The 16,757-nt window shown below is 42.3% G+C and overlaps 1 long non-coding RNA gene across 2 annotated transcripts; it reads right to left on the bottom strand.

Annotated features, from left to right (window-relative positions):
* Positions 1–4,730: 4,730 nt before the first annotated feature.
* Positions 4,731–6,354, bottom strand: LOC124657707. 2 transcript variants are annotated; one of them, XR_006988803.1, is made up of 3 exons: positions 6,003–6,354; positions 5,130–5,223; positions 4,731–4,905 (listed from the first exon to the last, which is right to left on the bottom strand). It is a non-coding gene; the product is annotated as an uncharacterized LOC124657707 (long non-coding RNA). The 2 variants fall into 2 exon arrangements; XR_006988802.1 differs by lacking the exon at positions 6,003–6,354 and having other exon boundaries at positions 5,130–5,649.
* Between the last annotated feature and the right edge of the window lie 10,403 nt (positions 6,355–16,757).

The following is a 16,757-nucleotide window of genomic DNA, read 5'->3' as shown; positions in this document are numbered from 1 at the left end:
AATGGCATTTGCTGTAGTAGTAATTTTATTATGATGATTCTCATTAGGCAAAACTTTTGATTTCAAAAGATCAACATCGTCAGACAAGACTATCGACTTTAGAAGCAAGTATATCAATTTTCCCAAGCTTTTCTTCAACAGATTTGTTAAAAGCAGTTTGTGTACTAATAAATTCCTTAAGCATGGCTTCAAGTCCAGGGGGTGAACTCCTATTATTGTTGTAAGAATTCCCATAAGAATTACCATAGCCGTTGCCATTATTATAAGGATATGGCCTATAGTTGTTACTAGAATTGTTCCGGTAAGCATTGTTGTTGAAATTATTATTTTTAATGAAGTTTACATCAACATGTTCTTCTTGTGCAACCAATGAAGCTAATGGAACATTATTAGGATCAATATTAGTCCTATCATTCACAAGCATAGACATAATAGCATCAATCTTATCACTCAAGGAAGAGGTTTCTTCGACAGAATTTACCTTCTTACCTTGTGGAGCTCTTTCCGTGTGCCATTCAGAGTAGTTGATCATCATATTATCAAGAAGCTTTGTTGCTTCACCAAGAGTGATGGACATAAAAGTACCTCCAGCAGCTGAATCCAATAAATTCCGTGAAGAAAAATTTAGTCCTGCATAGAAGGTTTGGATGATCATCCAAGTAGTCAGTCCATGGGTTGGGCAATTTTTAACCGAGAGATTTCATTCTTTCCCAAGCTTGAGCAACATGTTCAGTATCTAATTGTTTAAAATTCATTATGCTACTCCTCAAAGATATAATTTTAGCAGGGGGATAATATCTACCAATAAAAGCATCCTTGCATTTAGTCCATGAATCAATACTATTCTTAGGCGAGAGATAGCAACCAATCTTTAGCTCTTCCTCTTAATGAGAAAGGGAACAATTTTAGTTTAATAATATCACCATCTACATCTTTATATTTTTGCATTTCACATAGTTCAACAAAATTATTAAGATGGGCAGCAGCATCATCGTAACTAATACTGGAAAATTGCTCTCGCATAACAAGATTCGATAAAGCGAGGCTTAATTTCAAAGAATTCTGCTGTAGTAGCGAGGTGGAGCAATAGGTGTGCATAAGAAATCATTATTATTTGTGGTTGTGAAGTCACACAACTTAGTATTTTCAGCGTTGGCCATTTTAGCAACAGTAAATAAAGCAAACTAGATAAAGTAAATGCAAGTAAACTAATTTTTTTGTGTTTTTGATATAGCAAACAAGATAGCAAGTAAAGTAAAACTAGCAACTAATTTTTTTGTATTTTGATTTAGTGCAGCAAACAAAGTAGTAAATAAAACTAAGCAAGACAAAAACAAAGTAAAGAGATTGAGAAGTGGAGACTCCCTTGCAGCGTGTCTTGATCTCCCGGCAACGGCGCCGGAAAATATGCTTGATGGCGTGTATTTCACACGTTCGTTGGGCAACCCCAAGAGGAAGGTATGATGCGCACAGCAGCAAGTTTTCCCTCGGAAAGAAACCAAGGTTTATCGAACCAGGAGGAGCCAAGAAGCACGTTGAAGGTTGATGGCGGCGGGATGTAGTGCGGCGCAACACCGGAGATTCCGGCGCCAACGTGGAACCTCGCACAACACAACCAAAGTACTTTGCCCCAACGAAACAGTGAGGTTGTCAATCTCACCGGCTTGCTGTAACAAAGGATTAACCGTATTGTGTGGAAGATGATTGTTTGCGAGAAAACAGTAGAACAGTATTGCGATAGATTGTATTTCAGTAAAGAGAATTGGACCGGGGTCCACAGTTCACTAGAGGTGTCTCTCCCATAAGACGAACAAGCATGTTGGGTGAACAAATTACAGCTTGGGCAATTGACAAATAAAGAGAGCATGACCATGCACATACATATCATGATGAGTATAGTGAGATTTAATTGGGCATTACGACAAAGTACATAGACCGTCATCCAACCGCATCTATGCCTAAAAAGTCCACCTTCGAGGTTATCATCCGAACCCCCTCCGAGTATTAAGTTGCTAACAACGGACAATTGCATTAAGTATTGCGCGTAATGTAACTAGTGACTACATCCTTGAACATAGCACTAATGTTTTATCCCTAGTGGCAACAGCACATCCATAACCTTAGTGGTTCTTGTCACTCCTCCAGTTCACGGAGGCATGAACCCACTATCGAGCATAAATACTCCCTCTTGGAGTTACTAGCATCAACTTGGCCGAGCATCTACTAATAACGGAGAGCATGCAAGATCATAAACAACACATAAGCATAGCTTTGATAATCAACATAACAAGTATTCTCTATTCATCGGATCCCAACAAACGCAACATATAGAATTACGGATAGATGATCTTGATCATGTTAGGCAGCTCACAAGATCCGACAATGATAGCACAATGGGGAGAAGACAACCATCTAGCTACTCGCTATGGACCCATAGTCCAGGGGTAGACTACTCACACATCACACCGGAGGCGACCATGGCGGCGTAGAGTCCTCCGGGAGATGATTCCCCTCTCCGGCAGGGTGCCGGAGGCGATCTCCTGGATCCCCCGAGATGGGATCGGCGGCGGCGGCGTCTCTGGAAGGTTTTCCGTATCGTGGTTCTCTGTACTGGGGGTTTCGTCACGGAGACTTTTTATAGGCGAAAGGGCAGGTCAAGAGGCGGCACGGGGGCCCCACACCACAGGGCCGCGCGGCCAAGGGGGGGGGCCGCGCCGCCTAGGGTGTGGCCCCTCCGTGGCCCCTCTTCGTCTCTCCTTCGGACTTCCGGAAGCTTCGTGAGAAAATAGGCCCCCGGGCTTTGATTTCGTCCAATTCCGAGAATATTTCCTTACTAGGATTTCTGAAACCAAAAATAGCAGAAAACAGACAACTGGCACTTCGGCATCTTGTTAATAGGTTAGTTCCAGAAAATGCACGAATATGACATAAAGTGTGCATAAAACATGTAGATAACATCAATAATGTGGCATGGAACATAAGAAATTATCGATACGTCGGAGACGTATCACACAACAATGCAATAAAATAAAGATAAAGAGAGGTTGCTACAGTAGTAACAACTTCCAAGACACAACAAAACAGTAGCAAAATAAAAAACATGGGTTATCTTCCAAGAAGTGCTTTCTTTATAGCCATTAAGATGGGCTCAGTAATTTTAATGATGCTCTCGCAAGAAATAAGAGTTGAAGCAAAAGGGAGCATCAAAAGCAAATAAGAAACACTTTTAAGTCTAACCCACTTCCTATGAAAAGGAATCTTATAAATAAACAAGTCATGTAAGCATAATGCAATAAGCATAGGAAAACAAGACAAGCACAACTTCAAGATTTTCAGCGAAAAGAGAGGTGTTTTAGTAACATGAAAATCCCTACAACCATATTGTCCTCTCTCATAAAGATTTTCAGTAGCATCATGAACAAACTCAACAATATAACTATCACATGAAACATTCTTATCATGAGCTACATGCATAAAAGTATCATTACTCTCCACATAAGCATAATCAATTTTATTAGTAATAGTGGGAGTAAAACTATCACAACCATCATTGTAATCATCATAAATTGCAGGCATGGTATAATCATAATAAACTTTATCCTCCATAGTAGTTGGCACCAAAATACCACTATCATTATAATCATCATAAATGGGAGGCAAAGTATCATCAAAGAAAATTTTCTCCTCAAAACTTGGGGGACTAAAAATATCACAACCAGACTTCCCCAAGCTTAAATTCTTCCATAGCATTAGCAATAATAGTGTTCAAAGAGTTCATGCTAATAACATTGCTACAACTATTTTGCAAACAAAGTTCCATGGGTTTTTTAATTCTCTCTTCAAACACATCATGTCCTAATTCAATATAAAGTTCATAAAGATCTCTAATATTTTTTGTTGTTTTCCATTAAGCCTAACTAGTGAAAATAAAAACAAGAAACAAAAAGATATAATTGCAGGATCTAAAGGAAATAGCTTCGAGCACTCACACACCGGCAACAGTGCTAGGAAATAGCTTAGTAGTCGGAGGATGTGAATATCTTTTATCTTACCTCCCCGACAACGGCGCCAGAAAATAGCTTGATGTCTACGCACGCTTCTATTCATGTAGACAGTGTTGGTCCTCCAAGAGCAGAGGTTTGTAGAACAACAGCAAGTTTCCCTTAAGTGAATCACCCAAGGTTTCACTACAAGAAATATGTTGACTTACGACCCTCTATTTTCGTCCCTAGATCGTCATGACTTTTCATCTATGACGATTTCGTGACGAAAAAGAGATTGTCAAAAACGGAGCGTCAGAAATCAACTACAACGACGTTTTGTTTGAAATCGTCATAGTCGTCTATGACGATAATGAATCGTCGTAACCTTTATGACGATTCAATATCGTCACACGTGATCTAGCCATGCCACATCACATCCTATGTGGACAATCCGACGTGGCAAAATTATGACGAAATCAGATCATCATACATCAAAATCAGCCCAGTCCATTTCATGGTGTATGTGGGCTAAACCCACTAAGTCCAACATGTTTTTCCCTGTCAATTCTGGTAAAATACATGGGCCGCAGACTTTCTATTTTCTGGGCCGTGGCAATTTTATTTGGGGCTGTGACACTTTATTTTTTCTAGGTTGTGGCCTTTTTAAGTAAGATTTATTTTTCTACTTGTACGATAGGAACCTGTAATGTTTTATTGTCATTTCACAGTAATTGAACAACTAAACAATTATGAAATTCTTTTGATAACATCCATAGTCTATTACAACATCTCCACAGATCAAATCACGTATGTACAGATAATATCCCAGATATCAAAAATATAACGTGCTCTCTACACTAACTAGCTACTGTTTTCCTCCTGGGTGGTGCTTCACGTGTTGGAGCTTCTTCAGCCTGGTGCACTACACACGAAAAGAAACGTCAAATTTGCCCCAGTCCATTTCCTATATTTCACTCAAGTAATCTCGGCACAAGTGCACATGTAATGAAGATATATAAATAAGGGATAACAAGAGTATCAAACATAGTTATTTCCAGCCCTGTGACATCCCTAAAATATGCATCAGGTGTTGGAATAGTGAAGCAATAAAAAAATATGTGTTCAGAAAAGATAGAACTGTCTTACTTTACCTGGAAATGGTGCAAGCTAATCTTTAACATAGCAAAGTACTCGATTTTGACTTCCTAAGCGGAGAGCAGTTGTTTGCAAGGATAATCAGCTTCCCAGAACATAGAAATAGAATTCTAACATCAGTACTCAGAATAACCTGTAGAAGGACTAAAGGTGATCAATATAGCAGTTATCCAAATATCTGATGGATCTATGGAAGCAAATAATGACAATAAACAATATATAGATTACAAAATCTTTTAGAACAACAAATGTAGGTATCTGTTATAGCAACGTCCAGCTACTACCTATGTTAACCGTTTGCAAATTACAGGCATGAAAAAAAATGACATGGTAACTACACAACTGAGACTGATATTGACATCAAGAAGTCACTGAAAATACAAATGTGACGCAACATAGCTGAAAAAACCGGAACATGTGTTACATGCAAATAAGAGGAAACAGACCAAGATCAACACATATATGGGAGTGTATATCTTGGTCATATTGCAATGAGCATAACAACAACAAAATGAGCAAAATTTATTTATATAGATTTGTGATGTAGCAGATTGTTCAAGGAGGTTTCAAGGGTATGAAAACACTATTATCTCAAGATAGTTCAATTCTTGTATGTACAGGCCAGTAGGTGCAATAACTTCCAACCTTTTGACATTAAGGACTAGCACTCATTGCTATCTTCAAATTAGCTTACACAGCATTTACAAAGCGTAAGTGCTTTTACCTAGTTACAACCGACCTTAACTTATTATTTTTTATCAATGCAATTAAGATGGGACTCTACCACAAGAAGCACAAACAGGACTCTACATCAAGCAGCACAAAGAACAAGTGAAAGAAAAAGGATGAAAACGACAGACATACCTGCCAAGAAGATGATGAAAAAGGCAGTGTAAAAGAAGTACGGACTGAGGACGTCAACCTCCGATCCAATCCAGACGAGCAGCGCCTGTGGGTCAAGGAAAACCAGGCCAAGGGCATCATTCTCCTGTCCAATCCGGATCAGCAACAGCTGTGGACCGTCCTGGCGCTGCCACCGCTCCCCGGTGTCGACGCCGAGGTTTAAGAGTCACACAAACAATGTCAAAATAATGTACAAACGTACATACAGTGGAGAATGTGATGGATTCATGTCAGAGCTCCAAAACAAGCCAAAAAAACAAGAATGCAATCACTAACCTTTGGGATTGAAGCAAAGTTGTGAATGTCCTCTGTCCTGGTCAACTTTCCACTAGAAAAGAACTGATAAATTAAGCACCCTTCACTGGGTAACATATTGTATCGTGTTAGCAGAAATAAAGTAGAGTCTTATGCTCTTACTATTTAATTATTTAGAATCTAATACAATCTGAGTCTGTTAGTTTAGACTTGACATGTTTTTCATTTGGTGACTCCCTCACCCTTGACTTTATCTAGAATGCAAAATGAGCAGCATTCACTATGAAAGATTTAAATAACTATGCATACACGCACACAGAGAAATACACCATTATAGAATGTTTCAAAATTTTGATCAAACATGTAAACACCAATTAGTTGTGAAGAAGGAAAAGTGATATATCCTGTAGTTATACCAGGACATATCATGTAAAAGCAGCGCTTCCGCTGTTCTACTAGCTAACAATTGTTCAGATAGCTAACAGACCATTTGCTTATGTTATCACCAATGGCTGCCTCTCCAAGTGAACCATGAAACGTGACACAGTTCAATGATGTGCAGTCAACTATATTAACTCGTAAAGATATATCATAAAACCTACCAGATCGAGCAATAACTAGGCAAAAGCTACATACTGTTAGTCCTACACATACATCTACACAAAGGGCATGGCGATACAAGAGCGAATTTTTTTAAATAATACACTTTTTAATATTAATTCCAGAAATAATATTCGTTTTTGGCAAATTTCAGAAATAATACACCGTCGGGGTCCGCTAACCCGAATTTACAAAATCGGGGTCGGCGAACCCGAATTAGCAGAGTCGGGGCAGTGGAACCCGATTTCTAGAATAGCTCTGCTGCGGCGGAAAAATAAAATATAACTCGGGGTAGTGGAACCCGATTTCAATTAATCGGGGTAGGTAAACCCGATTTTAGCTAATCGGGCCAGGTGAACCCGATTCCAATAAATCGGGATTGTTCAACCCGAGCACCAATTTTTCCCGCCTTTTTGCGTTCACACAGTTTCCCGCCCGCCCTTGCCGCCACCCTTGCCGCCACTCCTTCCCGGCACCCTTCCCGCCAATCGTTGCCGCCACCATCTCCCGCCAATTTTATCCCGCCAGTTTTTCCCGCCACCATCTCCCGCCCTGGTGTCGAATTTTAGCCTATAAAAGCAGGCAGCGCTACTCTGGATTGCACAAGTTCTTGTATCTCTATCTTTGTGCTGTTTGCTCACTGTTAGCCATCATGAGTGTGCCGTGCTACGACCCGGAGTTTAGGCCGGTGAAGGCGAAGGCTGCAAGTTTACCCCGGGTGTGATCGCGGAGCGTTGTTGGTGCGGCCGTGTTGCTAAGGTTAAGCAGGTGGAGGATTTCTCCGACAAGTTCGGCATGAAATTTTTCATGTGTGCAAGCTATGAGCATGATCCACCCCGTAGTTCAGCTTCGTCGTCCACCAGGCCGCCGGTATGTTTCGACATAATTTTATGTTGGCTTAATTTTGTTTGTGAATTTGATTTAATGTTACTGTTTGTGTTGTAGTCTCCCCCGCCCCTATGCAAATGGTTTCACTGGATAGACACGGAGCAGCCGGATTGGGCACGCGAGGAGGTTGAGGAGAAACAGCGTCGTGCGTGGGCAACGTTCTTTGAGGAGGAGCCGGATTGAACTCTTTTCTGGATGGCTTTAACCCCCATTGCTGTATTCTCTACAATCTCCTTGTAGAACAGGCGAGCAATAAGAGTGGATGTAAGGTTTCGGTGATCCTTCAACATACTCTTAAGGACACATGTGTGCGGCACGAAATCGCTCACCACCCATGTTGTGTCATACTTCGGACCAGTACCCATGCACCCTTGATGGACATCTAGCATCGCTGCAGACCACTGTCAAGAATTTCTGACTTGAAACGGTGGTTCTGAATACCCTTTGCGTGTTCATTGCCCACTGAGTGATTGCTTCCTGCAGATGTCTCTTGTCAGCATATCTAGCACCAACTGAGATGGTGTTCATGCTGTACTCCCAGGCAGAATCGTGCCGATCATCGACTATCATTGCCTCCGACAAATCATGGTTCCAAGAAGAGGGGATCGGATCCGCCTCTTCGTTATCATCTGAAGTATCGGATCCACCGGATTCATCTGAGTCAACCTCATTGTCCACTCCATCCTCATCTTCCTCGTCCATCATGTTCTGCATCTGTTCTTCTTCTTCGTCCACGCTTTCAAGCTCAACAGTATCGTCATGACCACCTGTCGCATGGCTACTCGCCCGGATTGGAAACTGCTGCCGCCAGACATCGTAACTTTGATCGCTCGGCCTGGATGGAACGCACCCTCGCCTTCTTGGAAATTCACCACCTTCGCCTCGGGAAGCATTAAGGCGATGGGGTGAGTTCCCCTGCGCTCGCACGCTTCCAACCAGTGCACCCACTGAGAGGTCCGCTCAATCGGCTTCAACCGCCAGAAAATCTGGGTACTGGAGCTGCTCCACAAAGCATGCACACCAACGAGTGTATGCTTCGGGATTAAGCCCGAAATTCACGGTCAACCACTCCTTCAACTGACTAACTCGCCATGTTTTTGGGTTTGTCAGATGCAAATCCTCACACTGAAACTCGCTCAGATCAGCTCCCATCGGAGTTGTTCGGACCGTGCCATGACCGAAGTAAACAACGAATTTTACTCTATCTGACATATCTGCTCACCTATACAAATTACATACTCGTCAAAAAAATCTAGCACCTACACTCTAAAATAAATAAAAATCTAGCACCTGCAGTCCTAAATAAATACTATCTACCGGTACATATTACACTAACTAATGTGCGAAGCTAACGAACGCAACATGCATTATGATTACACCATCTAATACCAGGAATTAGGGTTTACCCTTGAAGCGTGCCAAACACCTCCGTCGGCAGCTCGGCTTCTCCACCCCGCAACAGCTCCACCACCACGCAAGCAGCACCACCACCACCAGCTCCACCACCACCACCACCTCCACCACCACCAACACCACCTCCACCAAAACGCCTCAAAAACTAACCCATATATAGATCAGCTGATTCTACAGCATTTGGTGGTTAAACTACAACAAATGGCTGGATAAATCGCTCAGAAATGAGAGAAAACGCTGCTGGTCTGAGAGCAAACGAGAGAGAGAGCTGAGATGAACTGAGAGAGCAGCAGGAGGAAGAAGAGAGGTGCGTCGGCCAGCAGGAGCGCGCGTCGGCCGAATTAAAAATGCCACCGTTTCGGCGCGGCCAGCCCGACTCGGGGTCGTGGACGCCGAATCTTCCGCCTCGGGATGGCGCACTCCGACACCGGCTGCTCCCGCGCAGAGACAGACCGACAACGGCCCGGCGTGGCCGACGAGCATCGCTCGGGCGCACTGACCCCGACTTTGGCCATCCCCACCAGATTCCCTCCACTTCGGTTTCAACAAACCCGATTTCTCTATTTCGGGTTAGCGGACCCCGACGGTGTATTATTTCTGAAATTTGCCAAAAACGACTATTATTTCTGGAATTAATATTAAAAAGTGTATTATTTAAAAAAAATTCGCGATACAAGAGATACCCCTAGATCTGGTTGTGGAAGGGATATTACGTACTATGAGTTCTGTCGTCGGAGGCGAGCGTGACGGTGGAGGCCGGCCTGATGGCGAACGCGAGGAGGAGGGCTGGCCGTAGCTTGGGCCGTCTGCAGCGCCTGAGCGCGGTTGTCGGCTGTCCTGCAGGTCAGTTAACGCCGTCGTCGGTGAAGGCCAGGGCTCATAGCCCCACGCGGTGAATCCTGTCGCCGAGCATGCTCACCACCTCATGCTTCCTGGGAGCCGCCATCACCATGGACCTCCTGCTCCTCTGTGTTCATGCGGGATCTGGGGCTAGGGTTTCTGCTGGAGTTGTGATTTGGTGGTTCCACGAGGTGGGATAGAAACCGGGGGAGAGGGGGCCCGGGGAGATAATCGGCGGGGCAGGGAGTGGCCGGAGTTGGCCGGGATCTAGGCCGGCGGCGGAGGTAGAGGAAAGGGGAGGGGGAAGAGGCGTTATGAGGGTAGTACACGATGGCTGGGGCTCGGGCTGGGACGGGATAGCTCAAATTGCATCTCCCGCGTGGAGGGCTCAAATTCTCATCTCGGCCCGCTCGGGCCAATTTTAGATGCCTTTCGCGCCTCAGCCAAAATCCAGCGCGGGATCAGATCAACAAGAAAAATTCCAGCGTGGGACTAGCTGAAATTTGGGCCGTTTGATAGAGGTCAGTGGATGGAGCAGATCTGCATTGGTGGAGTGATCCGTGGTAGTCTCGTTCTGTCTTATGGTTGGCAGAAAACATTAAATTTTGTACAACTAAAGTAAGCAGTTGAAACAACTAGTGCATATAAATATCAGTAGGTAACAACGATTATTAGGGATTTCAGTAGTTGCTTAACAATGTTTATTTGGGGGGTTTCGTTTCCTTTGCAAAAAAAACATTTTTTTAGTGCTAAAAGTGTTTTTTGTGAAGCACTTGCCTAGAAACCATCCATGTCAGCGCTCTGATTCGTGCAAATACATAAGCGAAAAATAACACAGGGACATGCTATGTAGGTGAAACAGTTGAGGTGGCAGAACACAGACACGACACATAGGAGAAATTGGCCGCTTAGTCATTTGAACGCATCATAGAAACAATTACGACGATCAAAGTTGGTCATAATTGCATAGAAATAACGTCGTAGACCACACGACTTGGGCTATGACGATTTCACGATAGGAAATAATGACGTTTTTAACTCAAACTGTCGTGATTTTTTAGGGTTTTGATACTTCCAAACAGCCAACGACCATTCAGTGCGAAATCATCATAGAATCATGACGGTTTTACATAGAGTCACTGAGGAAATGTCATAAGTCAACACATTTCTTGTAGTGTTTATCGAACTCAGGGAGGTAGAGGTCAAAGATATCCCTCTCAAGCAACTCTGCAATTACGATACAAGAAGTCTCTTGTGTCCCCAACACACCTAATACACTTGTCAGATGTATATGTGTACTAGTTCGGCGAAGAGATAGTGAAATACAAGTAATATGGATGATTGTAAGTAGTAATTGCAATCTGAAATAAAGATGGCAGCAAGCAAACATGTAACGAACTTGTTGGAAACGGTGTTTCAATGCTTAGAAACAAGGCCTAGGGATCATACTTTCACTAGTGGACACTCTCAACATTGATCACATAACTGAAGAAATAAATGCTACTTTCTACACTCTCTTGTTGGATAACAAACACCATTCATTGTGTAGGGCTACAAAAGCACACCTCAAGCCGGAGTAAACAAGCTTCACAACATCCGGAGTTCATATTTAAGTAACCTCTAGAGTGCATAATAGACCGTTGCAATTTAGACCGAGTACTAACATAGCATACACACTGTCAACAATAGCTATGAAAGGGGGAATAGATCACATCAATACTATCATAGTAATAGTTAACTTCATAATCTACAAGAGATTACAATCATAACCTACGCCAAGTACTACATGATGCACACACTGTCAACATTACATCATGAAGGAGGAATAGACTACTTTAATAACATCACTAGAGTAGAACATAGATTAATAGTGATACAAAGCTCATGATCACATAAAGATCACATGGGAGAGAGAAATGAACCACATAGCTACCGGTAGAGCCCTCAGCCTCGGGGGAGAATTACTCCCTCCTCATCACGGGAGACAGCAACGGCGATGAAGATGGCGGTGGTGTCGATGGAGATGACTCCGGGGGCAATTCCCCATCCCGGCGGCGTGCCGGAACAGAGACTTCTGTCCCCCGAAACGGAGTTTCGCGATGGCGGCGGCGCCTGATACGTCTCCGACGTATCGATAATTTCTTATGTTCCATGCCACATTATTGATGTTATCTACATGTTTTATGCACACTTTATGTCATATTCGTGCATTTTCTGGAACTAACCTATTAACAAGATGCCGAAGTGCCACTTGCTGTTTTCTGCTGTTTTTGGTTTCAGAAATCCTAGTAACGAAATATTCTCGGAATTGGACGAAATCAACGCCCAGGTTCCTATTTTGGCCGGAAGCATCCAGAACACCCGAGAGCCGCCAGAGGGAAGCCCTGGGGGCCCCACACTACACCCTGGCGCGGCCAGAGGGGGGGCCGCGCCGCCCTATGGTGTGGTGGCCCCAGGCCCCCTCCGAGGCTGCTCTTCCGCCTATTTAAAGCCTCCGTCGCGAAAACCCTATCACGATCGACGAAACCCACAGAAACCTTCCAGAGCCGTCGCCATCGCGAAGCCAAGATCTGGGGGACAGGAGTCTCTGTTCCTGCACGCCACCGGAACGGGGAAGTGCCCCCGGAAGGCTTCTCCATCGACACCGCTGCCATCTCCATCGCCATCTTCATCACCGCTGCTGCTCCCATGAGGAGGGAGTAGTTCTCCATCGAGGCTCGGGGCTGTACCGGTAGCTATGTGGTTAATCTCTCTCCTATGTACTTCAATACAATGATCTCATGAGCTGCTTTACATGACTGAGATCCATATGATGAGCTTTGTATCGCTACTAGTTGTGTGCTACTCATGTGATGTTATTAAAGTAGTCTATTCCTCCTGCATGGTGTAAAGGTGAAATAGTGTGTGCACCGTGTGGTTCTTGTCGTAGGCTATGATCATGATCTCTTGCAGATTGTGGAGTTAATTATCATTATGATAGTATTGATGTGATCTATTCCTCCTTCATAGTGTAATGTGGACAGTGTGTGCACTATGTTAGTTCTTGGTTTATTTTGCAATGATCTATTATGCTCTAAGGTTATTTAAATATGAACATTGAATTGTGGAGCTTGTTAACTCCGGCATTGAGGGTTCGTGTAATCCTACGCAATGTGTTCATCATCCAACAAAAGAGTGTATGTAGCACATATGAGAAAGAGTTATTTATTATGCGATCAATATTGAGAGTGTCCACTAGTGAAAGTGTAATCCCTAGGCCTTGTTCCTAAATACTGCTATCGCTACTTGTTTACTGTTTTACTGTGTTACTACTGCTGCGTTACTACTGCTTGTTTACTATCCTGGGCAAAGCACTTTTCTGGTGCCGTTGCTACTACTTATTCATACCACCTGTATTTCACTATCTCTTCGCCGAACTAGTGCACCTATTAGGTGTGTTGGGGACACAAGAGACTTCTTGCTTTGTGGTTGCAGGGTTGCATGAGAGGGATATCTTTGACCTCTTCCTCCCTGAGTTCGATAAACCTTGGGTGATCCACTTAAGGGAAAACTTGCTGCTGTTCTACAAACCTCTGCTCTTGGAGGCCCAACACTGTCTACAGGAAAAGGAGGGGGCGTAGACATCAAGCTATTTTCTGGCGCCGTTGCCGGGGAGGAAAGGTAAAAGGTACTCACACTCCGGATCTCGGCTACTAAGCTATTTTCCGGCGCTGTAAGTACTCGAAGCTATTTCCTTTAGATCCTGCAATTGCATCTTTTTGTTTCTTGTTTACACTAGTTAGACATAATGGACGACAATGAGCTTCTTATTCTATTTCCTGATTTAAGACATGGATGGTTTGATGCGAAAATCAAAAAACCTATGAAACATATTAGTATGAACACTTTGAACACCATTGTTGCTAATGATATGGAAAATTCTAAGCTTGGAGAAGCTGGATTTGATGAGCATGATCTTTTTAGTCCCCCAAGCATTGAGGAGGAAATTTACTTTGATGATACTTTGCCTCCTATTTATGATGATTATAATGATAGCAGTCTTTTGTTACCACCTGTTATGGAGGATGAAATTGATTATGATTACAATATGCCTCCTATATTTGATAGCTACTTTGTTGAAATTGCTCCCACTACAACTGATAAAATTGACTATGCTTATGTTGGGAGTAGTAATAATTTTATGCATGAGACTCATGATAAGAATGCTTTATGTGATAGTTATATTGTTGAGTTTGCTCATGATGCTACTAAAAGTTATTATGAGAGAGGAAAATATGGTTGTAGAAATTTTCATGTTACTAAAATGCCTCTCTATGTGCTGAAATTTTTGAAGCTATACTTGTTTTATCTTCCTATGCTTGTCGCTTTGCTCTTCATGAACTTGTTTATGTACAAGATTCCTTTTCATAGGAAGCATGTTAGACTTAAATGTGTTTTGAATTTGCCTCTTGATGCTCACTTTTGCTTCAAATACTATTTCTTGCGAGTGCATCATTAAAACTGCTGAGCCCATCTTAATGGTTATAAAGAAAGAACTTCTTGGGAGATAACCCATGTGTTATTTTGCTACAGTACTTTGTTTTATATTCGTGTCTTGGAAGTTTTTTACTACTGTAGCAACCTCTCCTTATCTTAGTTTTGTGTTTTGTTGTGCCAAGTGAAGCCTGTAATCGAAGGTTGATACTGGATTTGGATTTCTGCGCAGAAACAGATTTCTATCTGTCACGAATCTGGGCTGTTTTCTCTGTAGGTAACTCGGAAAAATATGCCAATTTACGTGCGTGTTCCTCAGATATGCACGCAACTTTCATTAGTTTTGAGTTTTCTGATCTGAGCAACGGAAGTATTTATTAGAAATTCGTCTTTACGGACTGTTCTGTTTTGACAGATTCTGCCTTTTATTTCGCATTGCTTCTTTCGCTGTGTTGGGTGGATTTCTTTGTTCCATTACCTTCCAGTAGCTTTGAGCAATGTCCAGAAGTGTTAAGAATGATTGTGTCACCTCTGAACATGTGAGTTTTTGATTATGTACTAACCCCTCTAATGAAGTTTATGAGAAGTTTGGTGTGAAGGAAGTTTTCAAGGGTCAAGAGAGGAGGATGATATACTATGATCAAAAAGAGTGAAAGCTCTAAGCTTGGGGATGCCCCGGTGGTTCACCCCTGCATATTTCAAGAAGACTCAAGCGTCTAAACTTGGGGATGCCCAAGGCATCCCCTTCTTCATCGACAAATTATCAGGTTCCTCCCCTGAAACTATATTTTTATTCCATCACATCTTATGTGCTTTGCTTGGAGCGTCGGTTTGTTTTTGTTTTTGTTTTGTTTGAATAAAATGGATCCTAGCATTCATTGTGTGGAAGAGAGACACGCTCCGCTGTAGCATATGGACAGGTATGTCCTTAGGCTTTACTCATAGTATTCATGGCGAAGTTTCTTCTTCGTTAAATTGTTATATGGTTGGAATTGGAAAATGATACATGTAGTAATTGTTATAATGTCTTGGATAATGTGATACTTGGCAATTCTTGTGCTCATGTTTAAGCTCTTGTATCATATGCTTCGCACCCATTAATGAAGAAATACATAGAGCTTGCTAAAATTTGGTTTGCATATTTGGTCTCTCTAAGGTCTAGATAATTTCTAGTATCGAGTTTGAACAACAAGGAAGACGGTGTAGAGTCTTATAATGTTTACAATGTGTCTTTTATGTGAGTTTTGCTGCACCGCTTCATCCTTGTGTTTATTTCAAATAGCCTTGCTAGCCTAAGCCTTGTATCGAGAGGGAATACTTCTCATGCATCCAAAATACTTGAGCCAACCACTATGCCATTTGTGTCCACCATACCTACCTACTACATGGTATTTCCCCGCCATTCCAAAGTAAATTGCTTGAGTGCTACCTTTAAATTTCCATTCTTCACCTTTACAATATATAGCTCATGGGACAAATAGCCTAAAAACTATTGTGGTATTGAATATGTACTTATGCACTTTATCTCTTATTAAGTTGCTCGTTGCGCGATAACCATGTTCCTGGGGACGCCATCAACTACCTTTTGTTGAATTTCATGTGAGTTGCTATGCATGTTCGTCTTGTCTGAAGTAAGAGCGATCTACCACCTTATGGTTAGAGCATGCATATTGTTAGAGAAGAACATTGGGCCGCTAACTAAAGCCATGATCCATGGTGGAAGTTTCAGTTTTGGACAATATCCTCAATCTCATATGAGAAAATTAATTGTTGTTACATGCTTATGCATAAAAGAGGAGTCCATTATCTGTTGTCTATGTTGTCCCGGTATGGATGTCTAAGTTGAGAATAATCAATAGCGAGAAATCCGATGCGAGCTTTCTCCTTAGACCTTTGTACGAGCGGCATAGAGGTACCCCATTGTGACACTTGGTTAAAACATGTGCATTGCGATGATCCGGTAGTCCAAGCTAATTAGGACAAGGTGCGGGCACTATTAGTATACTATGCATGAGGCTTGCAACTTATAAGATATAATTTACATGATACATATGCTCTATTACTACCGTTGACAAAATTGTTTCATGTTTTCAAAATCAAAGCTCTAGCACAAATATAGCAATCGATGCTTTCCTCTATGGAGGACCATTCTTTTACTTTTATGTTGAGTCAGTTCACCTATTTCTCTCCATCTCAAGAAGCAAACACTTGTGTGAACTGTGCATTGATTCCTACATATTTGCATAT

This window comes from Lolium rigidum, chromosome 5 (genome assembly GCF_022539505.1).
Source record: "Lolium rigidum isolate FL_2022 chromosome 5, APGP_CSIRO_Lrig_0.1, whole genome shotgun sequence".
In the NCBI taxonomy this organism is placed as follows: Eukaryota; Viridiplantae; Streptophyta; class Magnoliopsida; order Poales; family Poaceae; genus Lolium; species Lolium rigidum.
This window is presented reverse-complemented; position numbering and strand designations above follow the sequence as displayed.